General features: G+C 44.9%; 1 long non-coding RNA gene across 2 annotated transcripts; it reads right to left on the bottom strand.

Moving 5' to 3' along the window:
* Positions 1-10,754: 10,754 nt before the first annotated feature.
* Positions 10,755-15,903, bottom strand: LOC131587662 (uncharacterized). 2 transcript variants are annotated; one of them, XR_009279406.1, is made up of 5 exons: positions 14,243-15,903; positions 14,101-14,142; positions 13,838-14,006; positions 13,675-13,754; positions 10,755-11,878 (listed from the first exon to the last, which is right to left on the bottom strand). It is a non-coding gene; the product is annotated as an uncharacterized LOC131587662 (long non-coding RNA). The 2 variants fall into 2 exon arrangements; XR_009279405.1 differs by lacking the exon at positions 10,755-11,878 and adding an exon at positions 12,870-13,597.
* Positions 15,904-20,716: the final 4,813 nt, after the last annotated feature.

Raw genomic sequence — 20,716 nt, 5'->3', positions numbered from 1 at the left:
CTGCTTTTCTAGATTTAGATAACTTGTATTTATTTCTTTCTTATGGCTATGTATATATCTATATCTATCTATCTATCTATCTATCTATCTATCTATCTATCTATCTATCTATCTCCCTATATACATTTCTTTATTATAGATGTGTATATTTTCATTTCTATATTATTCATTTAAATGCCATGCCTCTAACCAAATAATAAACAAAAAGTCCCTTCCTTAAAATATTTTTAATATTTACTTCTATCATACTGATCTTCTATATTTATAGACATAGATATGTTGCATAACAGATATTAAAATTTATTATATTAGCATCTATCCATATAGTTTTCATACTGAATATTAATCTACTTGTCTAGATATGGATTTCTTGTATTTATTTCTTTTTTATCTCTCTCTCTCTCTCTCTCTATATATATCTACCTAGCTCCCCTATATTTATTTTTACAGGTATATATTTCTCTTTCTAATGTTCTGCTTTTTGAAATTTGCATTTCTTTCTCTTTGAAACTCTACCCATTCATTCAGCTGACAGGTCAGAATGACAGAAATATAAAGCCCTGGTGAACCCCGAGTGCAGAACGCGCTCGTCACTATGGAACTTAGGCAGAGAAATTTGTCTCGGTGCATTTTAGTACCTCATGGATGCACAGATGTGTTTTATACACTCACTTTTTACAGGGAAGTAAGAGGTGGAAAAACAAAAGCCACTTTCTTAACCCTAAGCCGTTCCTGACATAACAAAACCCTAAAGACGGCGTGCACAGAGAGGGGGTTTCTTTCCAAGGGAATTTAGAGAGATCCATTCCTGTTCCTTGCCAATTCCTACCGTAAAAACCAGAACAGCTCCACAGGTTTTTGGATTCTGCATCCAGCCCTCGCAGGGAATTTCCTGGCAGCTCGGGGTCCCCTCTGGGCAAGGGTACCCGGCACGAGCCCTCCCCATTCCCCGCTCACCTTGCTCCTCCAGCGCAGCGCCTGCCTCCCTCTGCCGGGGACCTCGGCGTGCCCCAAGGGACATGGGAGCCCCCCAGTGCCCACCCCGTCCCCCTCAGCCTTTGCTCCTCACCCCCAAAGAAGGCACAGAACAACTCCAACTGCCCTGGACAGCAGCACCCTGCTTTATTGGAAGCCCTTCTAGGACTAGACCCCCTCCCAAAAAGGAGCTCTGCTGCAACAAGAAAAGGGGGGCAGGTGCCAGAAATCCCTCCCCAAAAACCCCAGGCACAGGCCAGAGGCAGAAAGAGGGAGTGGTGGCAGAGAGGACACAGGAAGAAAAGAAAGAACAAAAGAATGGGCTGTAGGATGAAATAGAAAAACAAAACAAAACTGAAAAAAAACCAAACCAAACCAAATCACCAAAAAACCACCAAAAACAAAACCAAACCACCAAAAAACCAAAACTTCCACCCAAACCCAAAACCTGGCATGGGCAGCAAGACAGAGAGGGATTGAAAAAGAACAGAGCCAAGGAAGGGGACACAAGGAGCCACTGGGAAACAAGGGCACGGGGAAGAGCAGAGAGACAGACGGAATTAAAAAAGGCACGTGAGTGAGCCACGGAGAAGGACACAGAAAAAGGCCGAGCGCAGAACACACAGCAAGGACAGAGGGATTCTGTCCTTGATTGGACAAGAGGGAAACAAGGAGCCAGAGGGGAAAGGACCACGCCAGGGGCCGGCAAGATGGACGAGATGGACAAGGTGCTTCTCCCTCTGGCCACTACGGCGAGCGCAGCTTCCCTGCAGTTTCACGTCTCTTCCAAGCACAACAGGTGAACAAAGAGCAGCACAGAGCCGCCGGTCTCCAATGCTCCGCAATCTAGAAGGAAAAAGAAGGAAAAAGAAGGAAAAAGAAGGAAAAAGAAGGAAAAAGGAAAAAGACCGGTTCATTCTGCCACCAAAGAGAGTTGCTTATCCCAAGACACCTTATTCCAGGCACAGAAATCATTTCTGCCACTCGAACAAACCCACTCGATGCTGTCTCAAGTCGATGGCAGCTACTTAAACCCTGTCTCAAGAATCACAGGGACACGAGCCTTGCAATTCTCAGGAGGGACTCGGCTGAGTCTTCAAGATTTCCCCACCCACAGAAGCCAGTGATCCCAGCTTGCAACAGCACATTTCCTCCCAACCCCATAGAAATTGCCCTGTGCTGCCAGCACTGAGGCTGCCAGCAGGAGCAGCAGGAGCAGCTGGAGCAGGAGCAGCAGATCCGTCCGCTCCGGGCGCGGGTCTCGGGCACCGCCGGGGTCCCTTTGGGCCGGTCCCAGTGCCCCTGGGCTAGTTCAAAATAGTATATAAATTTGATAAAAATAAGCATTAGAAATATTTAAATAATCATTTTAAGGTGAAGGGGATGTTTTTTTAAATTCGCTTACAGGCAGGGCTTTTAAATAAATAATATAGAAATGAAATTATAGAAATCTATAACAAAGGTATAAATATAGGGAGATATAGAGAGAGAGAGAGAGAGAGAGATGAAAAAGAAATAAATACTAGTAACAAATATATACTAGTAGATTAATAATAAATATGAAAAATATATGGATGGATGTTAATATATTTTAATATCTATTATGCATTATATCTATGTGTATAAATATAAAAAATCAATATGATAGATATAGATATTAAAAATATTTAAATGAAGGGCCTTTTTGCTTTTTATTTGGTTAGAGGCAGGGCTTGCTAAGTTCCGATGGGGGGTTTTTTGGGCCGTTCCTTGGAGAAGGGTTTTTGGAAGGGGGTTGCACACCTTGTTTCTTGCCGGGCTTCTTTGCACGTGCGGGGGCGACCCCCGCCCAGCCCCGGGCTGAGCTCTGCGGCAGTGCTGCCACCTTGTGGCCACAGAGCGGTACTGCAGCTGTGCCCCGGCGCGGGCGGGGCCGAGCCGAGCGGAACCGAGCCGAGCCGAGCCGAACCAAGCCGAGCCGAGCGGAGCCGAACCGAAGCGTGCCGAGCGGAGCCGAACCGAGGCGTGCCGAGCCGAGCCGAGGCGTGCCGAGCCGAGCCGAGCCGTGTCGAGCGGAGCCGAGCGGAGCCGAGCGGAGCCGAGCGGAGACGAGCCGAGCCGAGCGGAGCCGAGCGGAGCCGAGCCGAAGCGGGCCGCGACAAGGACCCCGTCAGAGAGAGGCGTCCGCACCGCTGCCTGTCGGCGCCCGGCTGGCTCGCGTCCGGCCCCGGCGCCGCTGAGCGTACAGCCCGTGTCGGCACGGCCGGAAAAGCCGCGGAAAATTGCGCCGGAGCGGCGTCGGCGTCGGGGTGTTTGTCAGGCAGTCGAGTAGACACCCACCGCCCGGGGTCCTTGCATTTTCCCGCCTTTTCGGCCGCCATGCTTGGAAGGTCAAAGCCAGCCGCGACTCGGCAGCCATCTTGTGAGGGGCGTGACGTCACTTCCGCCCTTCCTCGCCGCCATCTTTGCTGTGGCTGAAGCCACTTCCGGCCGAGCGGCCATCTTTGTTGTGGCACGATCGAGGCCCCCGCTGCTCTCAGCGCGTCTGTCTAGCTTACTTGCCTGAACGAAAAACCCGACGAAGCCGGCCGACTCCGAGCACTCCGCCCGATTTTCCGCCGCCTTTCCCGGGGCGAGGACGGTGGCGGCGGGGCTCAGCGGCTCCGGAGCTGGGCGGCGGCTGCGCCTGCGGCGGCAGGCATTGGAGTCGACGCCTCTGCCGGGGTCCTACCGGCCGGCCGCAAACTTCAGTGTGGCAATCAGCCCGACCCGGCTCCTGCGGGGGGGGGTCCCGGCTCGACACGGCACGCCTCGGTTCGGTTCGGCTCGGCTCGGCTCGGCTCGGCCCCGCCCGCGCCGGGGCACAGCTGCAGTACCGCTCTGTGGCCACAAGGTGGCAGCACTGCCGCAGAGCTCAGCCCGGGGCTGGGCGGGGGTCGCCCCCGCACGTGCAAAGAAGCCCGGCAAGAAAGAACGTGTGCAACCCCCTTCCAAAAACCCTTCTCCAAGGAACGGCCCAAAAAAACCCCCATCGGAACTTAGCAAGCCCTGCCTCTAACCAAATAAAAAGCAAAAAGGCCCTTCATTTAAATATTTTTAATATCTATTTCTGTCATATTGAACTTCTTTATTTATACAAATAGATATAATACATAACAGATATTAAAATATATTCTATTAGCATAATAGATAATAGATATTAAAATTTATTATATAAACATCTATCCATATAGTTTTCATACTGAATATTAATCTACTTGTCTAGATTGAATTACTTGTATTTATTTCTTTTTTATGGCTATATATATTAATATATATATATGTACCACCCTATATTCATTTTTGGAGTATAGATGTGTACACTTTCCTTTCTATATCATTTATTCAAAAGCCCTGCTTGTAACAAAATAAAAAAAAAAAAAGACCTTTGATTTAAATAGTTTTAATATCTATTTCTATCATATTGATCTTCTATATTTATACACATAGATATAATACATAACAGATATTAAAACATATTATATTAGCATCTATCCATATAGTTTGCATACTGAATATTAATATACTTGTCTAGATTTGGATTACATGTATTTATTTCTTTTTTATGGCTATATTTATATATGTATATGTATATATATACACATATATATCTCCCTCTATTTATTTCTTTAGTATAGATGTGTATATTTTCATTTCTATATTATTCATTTAAATGCCATGCCTTTAACCAAACAAAAACAAAAAGTCCCTCATTTAAATATTTTTAATATCTATTACTATAATATTGATCTTCTATATTTATACACACAGATGTAATGCATAACAGATATAAAATATATTACCATTTATCCATATAGTTTTCATACTGAATATTAATCTACTTGTCTAGATATGGATTTCTTGTATTAATTTCTATTTTATGGCTATCTATCTATCTATCTATCTATCTATCTATCTATCTATCTATCTATCTATCTCCCTATATACATTTCTTTATTATAGATGTGTATATTTTCATTTCTATATTATTCATTTAAATGCCATGCCTTTAACCAAATAAAAACACCAAGTCCCTCATTTAAATATTTTTAATATCTATTACTATAATATTGATCTTCTATATTTATACACACAGATGTAATGCATAACAGATATAAAATATATTACCATTTATCCATACAGTTTTCATACTGAATATTAATCTACTTGTCTAGATATGGATTTCTTGTATTAATTTCTATTTTATGGCTATCTATCTATCTATCTATCTATCTATCTATCTATCTATATACATTTCTTTATTCTAGATGTGTATATTTTCATTTCTATATTATTCATTTAAATGCCATGCCTCTAACCAAATAATAAACAAAAAGTCCCTTCCTTAAAATATTTTTAATATTTATTTCAATCATACTGATCTTCTATATTTATAGACATAGATATGTTGCATAACAGATATTAAAATTTATTATATTAGCATCTATCCATATAGTTTTCATACTGAATATTAATCTACTTGTCTAGATATGTATTACTTGTATTTATTTCTTTTTTATGGCTATATATATTAATATATATACATATATATATATCTCCCTCTATTTATTTCTTTAGTATAGATGGGTATATTTTCATTTCTATATTATTCATTTAAATGCCATGCCTTTAACCAAATAAAAACACCAAGTCCCTCATTTAAATATTTTTAATATCTATTACTATAATATTGATCTTCTATATTTATACACACAGATGTAATGCATAACAGATATAAAATATATTACCATTTATCCATATAGTTTTCATACTGAATATTAATCTACTTGTCTAGATATGGATTTCTTGTATTAATTTCTATTTTATGGCTATCTATCTATCTATCTATCTATCTATCTATCTATCTACATTTCTTTATTCTAGATGTGTATATTTTCATTTCTATATTATTCATTTAAATGCCATGCCTCTAACCAAATAATAAACAAAAAGTCCCTTCCTTAAAATATTTTTAATATTTACTTCTATCATACTGATCTTCTATATTTATAGACATAGATATGTTGCATAACAGATATTAAAATTTATTATATTAGCATCTATCCATATAGTTTTCATACTGAATATTAATCTACTTGTCTAGATATGTATTACTTGTATTTATTTCTTTTTTATGGCTATATATATTAATATATATACATATATATCTCCCTCTATTTATTTCTTTAGTATAGATGGGTATATTTTCATTTCTATATTATTCATTTAAATGCCATGCCTTTAACCAAATAAAAACACCAAGTCCCTCATTTAAATATTTTTAATATCTATTACTATAATATTGATCTTCTATATTTATACACACAGATGTAATGCATAACAGATATAAAATATATTACCATTTATCCATACAGTTTTCATACTGAATATTAATCTACTTGTCTAGATATGGATTTCTTGTATTAATTTCTATTTTATGGCTATCTATCTATCTATCTATCTATCTATCTATCTATCTACATTTCTTTATTCTAGATGTGTATATTTTCATTTCTATATTATTCATTTAAATGCCATGCCTCTAACCAAATAATAAACAAAAAGTCCCTTCCTTAAAATATTTTTAATATTTACTTCTATCATACTGATCTTCTATATTTATAGACATAGATATGTTGCATAACAGATATTAAAATTTATTATATTAGCATCTATCCATATAGTTTTCATACTGAATATTAATCTACTTGTCTAGATATGGATTTCTTGTATTTATTTCTTTTTTATCTCTCTCTCTCTCTCTCTCTATATATATCTACCTAGCTCCCCTATATTTATTTTTACAGGTATATATTTCTCTTTCTAATGTTCTGCTTTTTGAAATTTGCATTTCTTTCTCTTTGAAACTCTACCCATTCATTCAGCTGACAGGTCAGAATGACAGAAATATAAAGCCCTGGTGAACCCCGAGTGCAGAACGCGCTCGTCACTATGGAACTTAGGCAGAGAAATTTGTCTCGGTGCATTTTAGTACCTCATGGATGCACAGATGTGTTTTATACACTCACTTTTTACAGGGAAGTAAGAGGTGGAAAAACAAAAGCCACTTTCTTAACCCTAAGCCGTTCCTGACATAACAAAACCCTAAAGACGGCGTGCACAGAGAGGGGGTTTCTTTCCAAGGGAATTTAGAGAGATCCATTCCTGTTCCTTGCCAATGCCTACCGTAAAAACCAGAACAGCTCCACAGGTTTTTGGATTCTGCATCCAGCCCTCGCAGGGAATTTCCTGGCAGCTCGGGGTCCCCTCTGGGCAAGGGTACCCGGCACGAGCCCTCCCCATTCCCCGCTCACCTTGCTCCTCCAGCGCAGCGCCTGCCTCCCTCTGCCGGGGACCTCGGCGTGCCCCAAGGGACACGGGAGCCCCCCAGTGCCCACCCCGTCCCCCTCAGCCTTTGCTCCTCACCCCCAAAGAAGGCACAGAACAACTCCAACTGCCCTGGACAGCAGCACCCTGCTTTATTGGAAGCCCTTCTAGGACTAGACCCCCTCCCAAAAAGGAGCTCTGCTGCAACAAGAAAAGGGGGGCAGGTGCCAGAAATACCTTCCTGGAATTTTGACCCCTGACCTTTTGACCCCAGACCCATGACCTCCTGACCCCCTGACCCTGACCTTTGACCCCGACCTTTGACATGTTACCTCATGACCTTTGACCCCTGACCTTAGACCTTTGAAATCCTGACCTTTTACATTTGAACCCTGACCTTTCACCTTGAACCCCTGTGACCTTTGACTCTGTGAGCTTTGGCCCCAAGAGCTTTGACCTTTGACCCGTGACCTTCAACCTTTGACCTGTGACATTTGACCTTGTGACCTTTGACCTCGTGACCGGTGGCCCTTTGATCCCGTGACCTTTGATCCTTGACCCTGTGACATTTGACCTCGTGACCTTTGAATTATGACCTTTGACGTTTGACCCCGTGACCTTTGACCTTTGACACATGACTTTTAATCTTTGCCCCTATGACCTTTGCCCCACAACCTTTTGACATCATGACCTTTGATCTTTGACCTTTGGCCCTGTGACCTTTGGCCCGGTGACCTTAGACCCCATGATTTTAGACCCTGTGATCTTTGACCCCGTGACCTTCGATCCCATGGCTTTTGGCCTTTGACCTCTGTGACCTTTGACCCCTGACTTTTGATCTCTGACCTTTGACCCCTGACCTTTGATCCATGACCCCCCCTGACCTTTGACCCGCTGCCCTTATTCATAACCCTGACCCCTGAAATGGTGGTGGTTGTGTTCTTCTGGTTCAGATATGGTGGTGTGAATTCATTTTTAGTTAACTATGGTGGTGCATGTGTACGTCTGGTTTGACATGGGGGTCTGCAGACGCATTTTGGGTTGAATATGGTGATGTGCATTTATCTGTGGTTAAAAATGGTTGTGCTCATGCATTTCTGGTCAAATGTGGCGCTGTGCATTTGTGTGGTTTTCGGATGCTGTGCCACGCGTGTTTTGGTGGGCGCGTGTGGTGTGGCTTTTTCGGATGGTTGTGTGGGTTGGTTAGTGGATGGTAGAAAAGTTTTGAATGGGGTTTTTTAAGACAGTAAATTTAAGTGTTTTTTTGTTTGGTTTAATTGGTTTGGGAAAAGATTTTTTTGGAGGAAAATTGAAAAAAAATGTTTATTTAATGAGTAAAGTATTTATAAGTATAAACAAATGAATAATAATAAATAATAAAATTTGTTGTTGTTTGAAGAGATGGTCAATTTAGAGAGTTCTTGTTGGGAAGTGTAGTTTTGTTTGTTTAGTTACATATTAGTTTTTTTGTTGTTGGAAAGCGTTGAGGCCCAGACCCCCGAGGGCTGGATGTGTGAGTTTTTGGTGTTCGGGTTTTTAGTTTAGAGTACATTTGAATAGATTTAAGAGAAAGGAAAAATATATATAGTTTGGAGAATTTTTTTGGTTTAGTTTGTTGAAACTTAATTCAAAATAAGGGAGACTTTTGTTTTGTTGTAGGTAATATCGTTTGGAGAAGGATGTGGGGGAATGAGTGTTGTTTTTGAAAATAACTTGTGTGGGGTGTTCTGTTTCTTCTGGAAATTAGTTATATATACACAGATAAGAGTAGTGATATTTAGTAAAAAGTGATGTTTATATGTATTTTTTATTTAATGATTAGATTTTTTTGAGGTATATATTTTTTGAGATATATATTGTGTTATTTTTTTGTTTTATTTATTATGTGTCATTTGCTTTTTGAGTAAAGACAATTTTATGGAATTTTTTCAGTTTAAAGTGGAATTGATTTTAATTGCTTTTTCAAATACATTTTGATATTTGTTACTGGGATTTTGGTTTTGTTAATGATATGTCAGGGTTTAGATTGGGTAGGGTTAGTTTGCTTGGTGGAGGTCGGGGTGTTAATGAATTAGGTGGCTTTTGCTAGATGTTTTTTAATATTTGAAATATTTTTTATTTAATGTTTTTAAGACGGTTTTTAATATTTTATTGTATTTTTTTATTTGTACTTGGTGCACGGTAGGGGATACGGTATATTTACTGAATATAATGTTTTTTAGTTTAGGTGTTGATAAGGTTGTTTTTGAAATGAGTTTTATGGTTTGCTTTAATTTTTTAGGGGTATTATGTTGTTAAAGGACTTGTTTTTTAAGGTTTAGGATGATGTTTTGAGTAGCAGTGTGAGGTATAGGGTAGGTTTTTATTTATTTAGTGATTTTTTTTATTATTGTGAGTATGTAGTGTTTATTTTGGTGTGTTTGGGGTACAGTAATGTAGTTAATTTGTTAGGTTTTTTTATATTTCTATTTAGATTATTGTGATAGGGAGTTTGATTGAAGTATATGTTTTAAACTTATCGATAATGTGAGAAATATTGTTTATGGCTAAATTTATTTTTTGGTTTTGTGTTTATTTGGAGGTGGTATTTTTATTTTGATGATTCGAGGTATTATGAGATTATTGAGTTAGGAACAATTTTGTTTTGTATGGTTAATTGCAGGTTTCTTTTGATCTTTTTATTTTTGTAGTTGCATGTACCTGTTTATTGCTTTGGCGGTTTTTATTAGTTGTATTTTTGGGGATATGAATATTTATATGATGGATTTTTACAGGGAGTTTGTTTTTGTAGTGATTTCTTATTTTTTAGTAGTTTAATCTTTTTTATTGTTAATGAGGTCTTCCATTATTCTTATAGAGCATTGATTATTATTTATGCATTAGAAGGTAGCAATTTGGTTAGGTTTTTTTTAGTAATGTTTAGGGCTCATTGAATGGTTTTGAGTTTAGTAAGTTGTTAAGTTTTTTTAAGTAGATTTGGTTGTGTTAAGTTGTATATATTTTTTTGTGTTTTGTTTTACTTTTATGATGTGGTATGAATTATTAGTAAAAAGAGTGTAGTGGGTTTTTTTGCTGCTCTTCTTATAAACTAGGTATAATTACTAATACACTTTTAAAACCTGTTACTGGGATTGGGACGTAGGGGAGGACAAAGAAACTAAAAACTAAAGCTACTTGGTACAAGCGTCAGTACTTTCAAAAAGGTTTTATCAATCATTATTACTGAGCTTAGCATAACAGCTATTTTAATCTTTGCCCTTTTACTGTGAAAGTTATGTATTAGGGACAATATTGGAGTTATTTTTGGATAAGAAAATAAACTTTGGAACAAGAAAGGCATTAAAACTTGAAAAAAAGCTCAGAGACTAGAACTACATGATGGGCTCAACCCTGAGAGACATGAACTTAAGGAACACCACTACAAAGTCCTTTATCCCAACACACAGAAGTATCAATATAACGTAATCAGTATAGGTTTTTATTACTCTTTTGAACCGGACATTGGGCAGCAAATAATTAAATGCTTAGAAAGCTGAGACAAAAGTCAAAGTGCTGCAGGGTAACTTCACAGCTCCAGACATCTTGTGTCCATCCAGGAACACCCGCTAGACTCCAACTACACCCTACATCACAAATTTCAAATTACAGGGGCCTGGGACTTGGCCTTTTACACCTACACCCAGGCTGGGCAGCAGGACAGAGCAGCTCCGGGACAACTACACCCAGACACCCGTGACACACAAGACAACAGACGAGGGGACACAACAGGGAGACAAAACTCTGGGCCAAAAGAACGGCCGCAAGGACCGAGAGAACGCGGAACGAGATGAGCCGGGTGAGAATGAAGGCGAGCTGATGAAGCTCGCAGAACCCGGGAGGAAGAAGATGCTGACGGAATGACGAACTCCAGGAACTGCCAAGACGGATGCCCGAGAATTTTAGGGCCACAGTCCCCTACCTATCTTTGTGTTTCTTCAAGACCTAAGCCGCAACAATGGATCCTCGCGGCGCACGGCTGTTGACACAGCTCGGAACAAGACCTCTAAAAGACATCCGATCGGATGCTTTTAAAAGAGAGACGCGATTCCAAGGCCTCTGAGAGCTCCTGAGGCAAAGCTTCGATGGCATCGTGCCGAGGAGCCCAGAGATCAGAGATGCGAGGAGTGACGCCGGGGTTTCTGGTAAGCCCCCAGAAGAGATAAGGCGAGGCACATACAACAGGAGAGGCACAAAAGACACAGAAGGCACGACGGACAAGTGATACAACACGCCCCAGGACTGCTCTGTCCTGCACACCTCAGCACTGTGAACAAATGTGAGGCTCTCCCTTCACGTGGCCTAAGGGGCCACAGCCTGGACCTCCCTGTCCCCAAAGCTGACTCCATAATTCCAGGTCACAAGTCCCGACCCGGCACCCCACTTTCAGCCCCTCTGCAATTCGCAGCCTTCGACTTAGCTCTCGGATGCCCGGCAGGGTGGATCCACGTGGAGCGCCAAGGAAGGCCGTCTCGCCATCTGGGAAGTTCCTGCCATCGCCAGGCTGCCATCTCTCGGTCAGCTACAATAAATAAAACACAAAATCAGCGGCTGATCTTTGCAGGGCATCAGCCAAAACCCGACAATTCCGCGACTCACAGTCTCCTGTGAACGGCCACGTCCTGAGGCCGCGCGCTTCGGCCACGCCGGGAGCCGGACGCCGTCATCACAGGGCGTGCCTGTGTTAAGAGAAGACAAAGTGATGTGGCATTGCTGGAACTCAAAGGGACCCCTCGCTCCTCCTCCCGACATCCCCAACTCACGGCAACCCCTCGGCCCGTTCCTGAAGGCCACCCACACGGCCCCTTTACGTGGAAAAGGCTCCATCACACGGCCCCGTAACGCTTCCGCCGGGCTCACGGGAGCGGTGAAACAGCTGTGCCGGCCGGTTGGCGAGGGGATCTCAGCGAAATGTGACTGGACCACCTAAAGCACGCAAACAAGAAGGGACGCTTGGCATTGCACCAGAAACTGAGAGTCGAGCAATAACAACAGTTTCCCTCCACCGGTCAATGCTCACTTTGCCCACTTCGCCTTGACTGCTGCTAGCCGACTCTACTTCCTAAAAATAAAGACAAAGAGGAGACCTGTCACACAGTGACCGGTTCCAGTTATCCTGCAAAGACAAACATTGACTTACCTTCTTGGGGGAACCCCCTTACCCTGGATGGGGCGCTCTGCCACTGATTTCATCCGTCCGTATCTGAAAGAAAGCTAAAGACAGAAGTCAAAGTGCTGCAGGATAACTTCACAGCTCCAGATGTCTTGTGTCGATCTAGGAACACCCGCTAGACTCCAACTACACCCTACATCACAAATTTCAAATTACAGGGGCCTGGGACTTGGCCTTTTACACCTACACCCAGGCTGGGCAGCAGGAAAGAGCAGCTCCGGGACAGCTACACCCAGACACCCGTGACACACAAGACAAGAGACGAGGGGACACAACGGGGAGACAAAATTCTGAGCCACAAGAATGGCCGCAAGGACCGAGAGAACATGGAATGAGATGAGCCGGGTGAGAATGAAGGCGAGCTGATGAAGCTCGCAGAACCCAGGAGGAAGAAGATGCTGACGGAATGACAAACTCCAGCAACTGCCAAGACGGATGCCCGAGAATCTGAGGGCCACAGCCCCCTACCTATCTTTGTGTTTCTTCAAGACCTAAGCCGCAGCAATGGATCCTCGCGGCGCACGGCTGTTGACACAGCTCGGAACAAGACCTCTAAAAGACATCCGATCGGATGCTTTTAAAAGAGAGACGCGATTCCAAGGCCTCTGAGAGCTCCAGAGGCAAAGCTTCGATGGCGTCGGGCTGAGGAGCCCAGAGATCAGAGATGCGAGGAGTGACGCCGGGGTTTCTGGTAAGCTCCCAGAAGAGATAAGGCGAGGCACGTACAACAGGAGAGGCACAAAAGACACAGAAGGCACAATGGACAAGTGACACGACACGCCCCGGGACTGCTCTGTCCTGCGCACCTCAGCACTGTGAACAAATGTGAGGCTCTCCCTTCACGTGGCCTAAGGGGCCACAGCCTGGACCTCCCTGTCCCCAAAGCTGACTCCATAATCCCAGGTCACAAGTCCCGACCCGGCACCCCGATTTCAGCCCCTCTGCAATTCGCAGCCTCCGACACAGCTCTCGGATGCCCGGCAGGGTGGATCCACATGGAGCGCCAAGCAAGGCCGCCTCGCCATCTGGGAAGTTCCTGCCATCGCCAGGCTGCCGTCTCTTGGTCAGCTACAATAAATAAAACACAAAATCAGCGGCTGATCTTTGCAGGGCATCAGCCAAAACCCGACAATTCCGCGACTCACAGTCTCCTGTGAACGGCCACGTCTTGAGGCCGCACGCTTCGGCCACGCCGGGAGCCGGACGCCGTCGTCGCAGGGCGCGCCTGAGTTAAGAGAAGACAAAGTGATGCGGCATTGCTGGAACTCAAAGGGACCCTCGCTCCTCCTCCCAACATCCCCAACTCACGGCAACCCCTCGGCCCGTTCCTGAAGGCCACAAACACGGCCCCTTTACGTGGAAAAGGCCAAGGCTTCATCAGATGGTCCCGTAACGCTTCCGTAGGGCTCACGGCAGAGGCGAAGCAGGCATGCTGGCCGGTTGGCGAGGGGATCTCAGCAAAATGCGACTGGACCACCTAAAGCACGCAAACAAGAAGGGACACTTGGCATTGCACCAGAAACTGAGAGCCCAGCAATAACAACAGTTTCCCTCCACCGGTAAATGCTCACCTTGCCCACTTCGCCTTGACTGCTGCTAGCCGGCTTCACTTCCTAAAAATAAAGACAAAGAGGAGACCTGTAACACAGTGACCGGTTCCAGTTGTCCTGCAAAGACAAACATTGACTTACCTTCTTGGGGGAACTCCCTCACCCTGGATGGGGCGCTCTGCCACCGATTTCATCCGTCCGCATCTGAAAGAAAGCTGAGACAAAAGTCAAAGTGCTGCAGGGTAACTTTACAGCTCCACACATCCTGTGTCAATCTAGGAACACCCTCTAGACTCCATGACAAATTTCAAATTACAGGGGCCTGAGACTTGGCCTTTTACACCTACACCCAGGCTGGGCAGCAGGGCAGAGCAGCTCCGGGACAACTACACCCAGACACCCGTGACACACAAGACAACAGACGAGGGGACACAACGGGGAGACAAAACTCTGGGCCACAAGAACAGCCGCAAGAACCGAGAGAACATGGAATGAGATGAGCCGGGTGAGAATGAGCTGATGAAGCTCGCAGAACCCGGGAGGAAGAAGATGCTGACGGAATGACGAACTCCAGGAACTGCCAAGACGGATGCCCGAGAATTTTAGGGCCACAGTCCCCTACCTATCTTTGTGTTTCTTCAAGACCTAAGCCGCAACAATGGATCCTCGCGGCGCACGGCTGTTGACACAGCTCGGAACAAGACCTCTAAAAGACATCCGATGGGATGCTTTTAAAAGAGAGACGCGATTCCAAGGCCTCTGAGAGCTCCTGAGGCAAAGCTTCGATGGCATCGGGCTGAGGAGCCCAGAGATCAGAGATGCTACGAGTGACACTGGGGTTTCTGGTAAGCCCCCAGAAGAGATAAGGCGAGGCACATACAACAGGAGAGGCACCAAAGACACAGAAGGCACGACGGACAAGTGACATGACGCGCCCCAGGACTGCTCTGTCCTGCGCACCTCAGCACTGTGAACAAATGTGAGGCTCTCCCTTCACGTGGCCTAAGGGGCCACAGCCTGGACCTCCCCGTCCCCAAAGCTGACTCCATAATCCCAGGTCACAAGTCCCGACCCGGCACCCCGCTTTCAGCCCCTCTGCAATTTGTAGCCTTCGACTCAGCTCTCGGATGCCCGGCGGGGAGGATCCACACGAGGACGCCCTGGAAGGCCGTTGCGCTATCCGGGAAGTTCCTGCCATCGCCAGGATGTCGTCTCCTCGTCAGCTACAATCTAGAAGACCAAATATCAATGCAGGATCTTAGCGGCACATCTGTGAAAATTCAGCACTTACCTTCTCTAGAGAACGCCCAGGTTCATGGGCTGCACACTTCACCCCGCAGGGAGGCAGAGGCTTGCTTCACAGCAGTATTGGCTGACACAGCCAAATTACCACCACCTCAAGGAGGGGAGGAAGACTCTCCAGTCAGTGAGGGACAGGGAACCCAGGGTACCCCAAGGATGGAAACCCCATCTTATATGACAGCAGTAGACCCTAGCACCCTCTATCTCTTCCTGGCTGGCCCTAGCACCAGGGGTACTGCCTGCAGCTCTCGGGGGTTCTGGCACTCTGCTGCTTTAGGGTTCCTGCCTGCAGCTGTCTCAGGGAAACGGGAGCGCTGTTAGGGCTGCTGTTTAGGGTTTGAATAGTCCTGTACTCTACCTTATATCCCAACCTGTACCCCTTTTATTTTCACTGTTTGTCTCCAGCCCTCGACCTCTGAAGCCCTCCCTCAACCTCTCTGTGTCACTGCCAAGCTCCCACGCTGAACCCTACAAACTTAGTTAGAACCCTACGCTTGCAACCGGGGATGCTCCTTATCCATATGCCCCAAGAGATGTCCATTAGCCCGGACCAGGCAATCCACAGTTGCTCCCTACCCTACCTAAGTTTGGCCCTGAGACAGGGCAGAGGCTGACAGAGCCGAACTCTTTGCGGAGGCTAGGCACGAAGCCCTGCCAACCGCCGCCTCGAGGAGGGGTGGGAGCAATCCCCGGCTGCGGAGGGACCGAGAGCCCAGGGTGGGGCGGGGCGGGAAACCCCCTGTTTCCCCAACCCTATGGATCGTCCCCCCACTATCTCCTGGCTGGCCCTAGCACCAGGGAACTGCCTGCAGCTCTGGAGGGTTCTGGCACTCTGCTGCTTTAGGGTTCCTGCCTGCAGCTGCCTCAGGGAAACGGGAGCACTGTTAGGGCTGCTGTTTAGGGTTTGGGGTGGGGTACACCTGAACTCCACCTTACCTATACCCCTTCTTTTCACTGTTTGCACAGCCTTTTTTTTTTTTGGAATTCTTGTGACAGATTGAGGGCACCGGAGAGGGACCGCCAAAGTGAAATCAAAAGGGAAAAGGAGAAAGATCACCCCTGCAAATCCACACCGGCTCAGCTGTTCAGGTGCTGCTTCCTGGCAAAAAGCTTTGTCCCTCACCACCTCCTTTAAGCGGTGCTCCACATCCAAGTGCATCCAGGTGCTCCCCCAGACCCTATGAGATGCTCTCATCATCACTCCATCAGATGCCACTGGGAGCCCACCAGAAACTCCTCTCTCCGGCAGATCCATGCCAACATTGATTTGCCACTCGTATTTGACCCTGTAATAACGGCAAAATTGTTGCCCTCCGTCAGGTACGTGTTGTTAGACACAGGTTTTTCCATAGCCATCTTTTCAAGAATGGGGTTCCCTCCCTGCTTGATTGCTAAATTATCCATAAATTCTGGAAAACCTAAATGAGAAAAAGAATCTAAAAGACTGAGGAGTTAATATGGGAACCTTTACATCATTAAAGTAGTATGTTTTGAAATAAAGTGAATTCTTTCAGTCCAACTGCAAAAATCCAATTCCTAAAAATAAAATAACCAAAAAACAAACAGCATCAAATTCCCACCAATATCATCAATAAAATCACAATACCTCCACCAGCCAAGGGAAAAAAATCTTAACCTAGAAAAAAATCCAAACCGCCTCAAAAAGTTTCAACACTGAAACAGAACTCATCCTAACACTTCAACTAACAATACTAAAATAAATTTTCAAAACAAATATTCCCTCTATGCACACCACCAATACCACATAAAACAAATAAAGTACTCTCATCACAGCACCCCTGAATCAAAAACCTAAATTGCCCTAAAATCTTTAAAACAATCACAAATTAACCCCAAAATAAAAACTTTAATCTAACAAAAAAAAGAAAACAACCCAAAACAGGTAACACCAACAAAACAAACACCATACAACCAACTACCAGCAAAAACAGATGCTATGCTCTTTCACTAACAGTTCTTATCACATCAGCAAAGTTAAACGTAAATAAAAAACAACCCTATTGAACTCCACAAAACAAATCACATCAACTATTAAAAAAAAAATTAAACCAATGCACTGAACTCAAAACCATTCAATTAACCCTAAACATTAGTAAAAAAAATCCCAAAGCTCTACATTTATAGTAATACATAAATACTCACCAACACTCTATAAAAAATTTTAATAGCTAATTGAAAACATAAAAAACCAAACTACTAAAAAATTAAAAAGCATCACCCCCAAAAATACACCTATAAATATCCACCATATAAATGCCTGTGTCCCCAGAAATGAAACTAAGAAACACAACTGAAAGAAATCCAAACTTCTCATCAACACCTAAACTAAAAAGCACAACGTTAAATAAATAGAACATATACATTATTACACACCAACTACAAACAAAATAAAATTCTACCATCAACTACTAAAAATCACCTTAAAACCACTCAATAAAAAACTTTCAAAAATTGAAAACTGCATCTAACAAAAGCCACCTAATTAACACCCAAAACTCAGCTAACCAAACAAACCCTACCCAATCTGAACCCCTACATACAATAAACAAAACCCACTAATCGATATCAAAATCTATTTTAATTGATTCTATCTAAAATATAAACAAACCCATTCATAAAAATCATCTTTATTCAAAAACCAAATTTCACTTAGTATACAACACAAAAAAATGAAACAACACGCTGTGTACCACCAATAAAGTCTAATATTGAATAAAAACCACATATAAATGCCTCTACTTACTAAACATTACTACCACTATTTATATTTACCTGTATCTGTATAAAAGCATATCTAAAATTAAAAAACATTAATTTGACCATTAAGCCAAAGATATACACTAAAAAATAAAATGTTCTAAAATTAATTATATCCCCATCATCTGTTTTATGCCCAAACAAATTCTATAATTTCAAAACTAAAAAAGAAAAAAAATTCTTTGAACATACAGTCTGTATACAGTACTAATACAGCCTCACCCAAATTCTCTCTCAACTCTATTGTTTAACACAACAAAAAATCCATTTTTTACTTTGTTAAAGTAACTTCACATTGATTAGTGAATACAAAATGATTGCCAAAACCGTAACAAGTTCCTCTAAAACTATTCTACTTTACTCTGATCCAAAAACCCAGGCTACCACCAAAACACCCCACGGCTCAAAAAGATCCACGCCACAGCCCAACTCCAAAAACATCCAAACCGCACGTGCAGAAAAACCCTTCTAAATCTCCTGCTCTTTTCTCCACAACAAAAGAAAAAAAAAATCTAACGTTATTCATCCGTTTTTTTCCTCTTACCTATGCCCTACTTATTAAAATAAACATTTTTTTTCACTTTTCCTCAAAAAAAATTTCCTTTAAAATCAATTAAAAAACTGAGTGAAACCTCCCCTCTATTAAGAAACACATTCATTTTAAAACATTTCCTCCCAATTGGTCTCAAACCTTTCCAAGGTTTGGATCCCGTTCCAGTGCACCAGAACCAAATCAACCTGCTCTGGCTCTGGAAACATCAGCGACACCAAACCCAGAGCACGAAGCACCTCGCCGCTCCTACCCCGCTGTCCCTCGGCCCTGCTCTCTCGCGTCCTACGCTGCAGAGCGCTGGGAGCCAGGTTCAGCCCCGAGAATTGTCACATCCATTTCCTCGGACATTCCAGCTTCCACGGGGATATTGCGGGGACCCCCTGCATTCCATTCCCTAGTACAGCAGCAAGACAAAGTTCTCCCCCAGCCCGCGTCTCCAGAAAATCGTGTACAAGCCTTAAACAAGCTCCGAGGTTTGAGAAATACGGTCTGCCCAACAAGCCCAACTCTGCATCCAGAGGAAATGAACATCACAAACAGATTCATGCACACCAGATGCACGGGACGCTGCCAGCTTGGACCTGCAATTACCTCGGCAATGGAAAAACCTGAGCTCGAAGCCCTCACGTGAGGGTGCAAAAGGTATTGGACGCAGTTTCTAGAAGGCGCCACATCGTTATTTAAAGGCGCGGCTCGGCTAAAGAGCAATACCGACAAAGCCCACAGACAAAAAGGCGGGAAGGTCGGGCTTTTCCCCCTCCCCGCCTCCCAGCGGCTTTGGCCAGGGCACTCTGCAGCTGACGAGCCACAGGTGTCCCCCAGCGGCCCTCGCCGGGACTCGCTCCCGGGCTGGCGCCGCTCCAGGTGCGGGGGGACCGGGGGAGCCACGCGAGCCCCGGCAGCGGCGGCACTCGGCACCCGGGGGCGGCCCCGCGCTCCCGGCCCCCGGACGGACCGGGGCTCCCGGCAGGAAAGCGGCTCCTCCGGCGGGCGGGGGCGGCCCCGGCCCCGGGAGAGCCCGGCCCGAAGGGACCCCCGCGGTGCCCAAGCCCCGCGCCCGGAGCGGGCGGGATGGACACAGCTCCGCGCCGCGGCTCCCGCCTGCCGGCCCGGCAGAGCTCGCCTCGCCCTCCGCACGGCTCTGTCACTCCCCGGCAAGAGGAAATCAAAAAGGAAAAGGAGAAAAGTCCCCCCTGCGAACCCACGCTGGCTCACCTGCTCAGATGCTGCTTCCAGACACAAAGGTTTGTCCCTCGGCACCTCCTTGAAGCAATGCTCCGTGTCCAGTTGCCGCAGCGACGGAAAGCCCAGAGCACCGCGACTTCTCTAGAGGCAGCCCTGAAAAGGACTGGGCCGAAGCGCGTGTGAGCAGCTTCAGACGGTCTCGAGTGATTTCAGCTCAGCGGTGGCGGGCAGGCGACACGGGAAGCACGGACGAGAAAGCTGGTCCAGCGTTTCGCTAAGTACAAACCTTTATTCAGGCAGAGCTTTGCTGAAGGGTGCCAGCAACAGCTAAACTACCGAAAAGGGGAAAACCCGGGGTATTTATAGGAGAGGAGAGGGGCGGGGGGAAGCCCGAGATACCTGTATCGGGGTGGGACAGCAGGGGGGAACACCAATGGGGCACTGCAGTTTAACATATCTAACGCAAAGATCCCTGGCAGCGATACATTGTGTCTCTCTTACAGAGAAGTATCTTGTCTCTAGGGGAGAGCCGGGATCACGGGCTCGCCAGGCTCCTCCGCACCCACAGCCAAGTGCATCCAGCTGCTCTCCCAGACCCTACAAGATGCTCCAGGTATCGTTCCATGAGACATCCCCGGGGAGCCCACCATAAACCCCTCTTCTCCAACTGCTCCGTGCCCAAGCGAACTGAGGGAAACCCTCCCCCTAAAACAGCCCCGGGCAGGACCCACCCGCTCCTCATCAACCTCACACCTGGGGCTGCTCTGAGCCCTCATCATCCTCAGTTCAGTTTGTGCTGTTGCCATCCTACAGGTGAGG

This window comes from Poecile atricapillus, chromosome 1 (assembly GCF_030490865.1).
Source record: "Poecile atricapillus isolate bPoeAtr1 chromosome 1, bPoeAtr1.hap1, whole genome shotgun sequence".
Lineage (NCBI taxonomy): Eukaryota > Metazoa > Chordata > Aves > Passeriformes > Paridae > Poecile > Poecile atricapillus.
The sequence above is the reverse complement of the archived record's forward strand: the minus strand, read 5'-3'. Positions and strand labels throughout refer to the sequence as shown.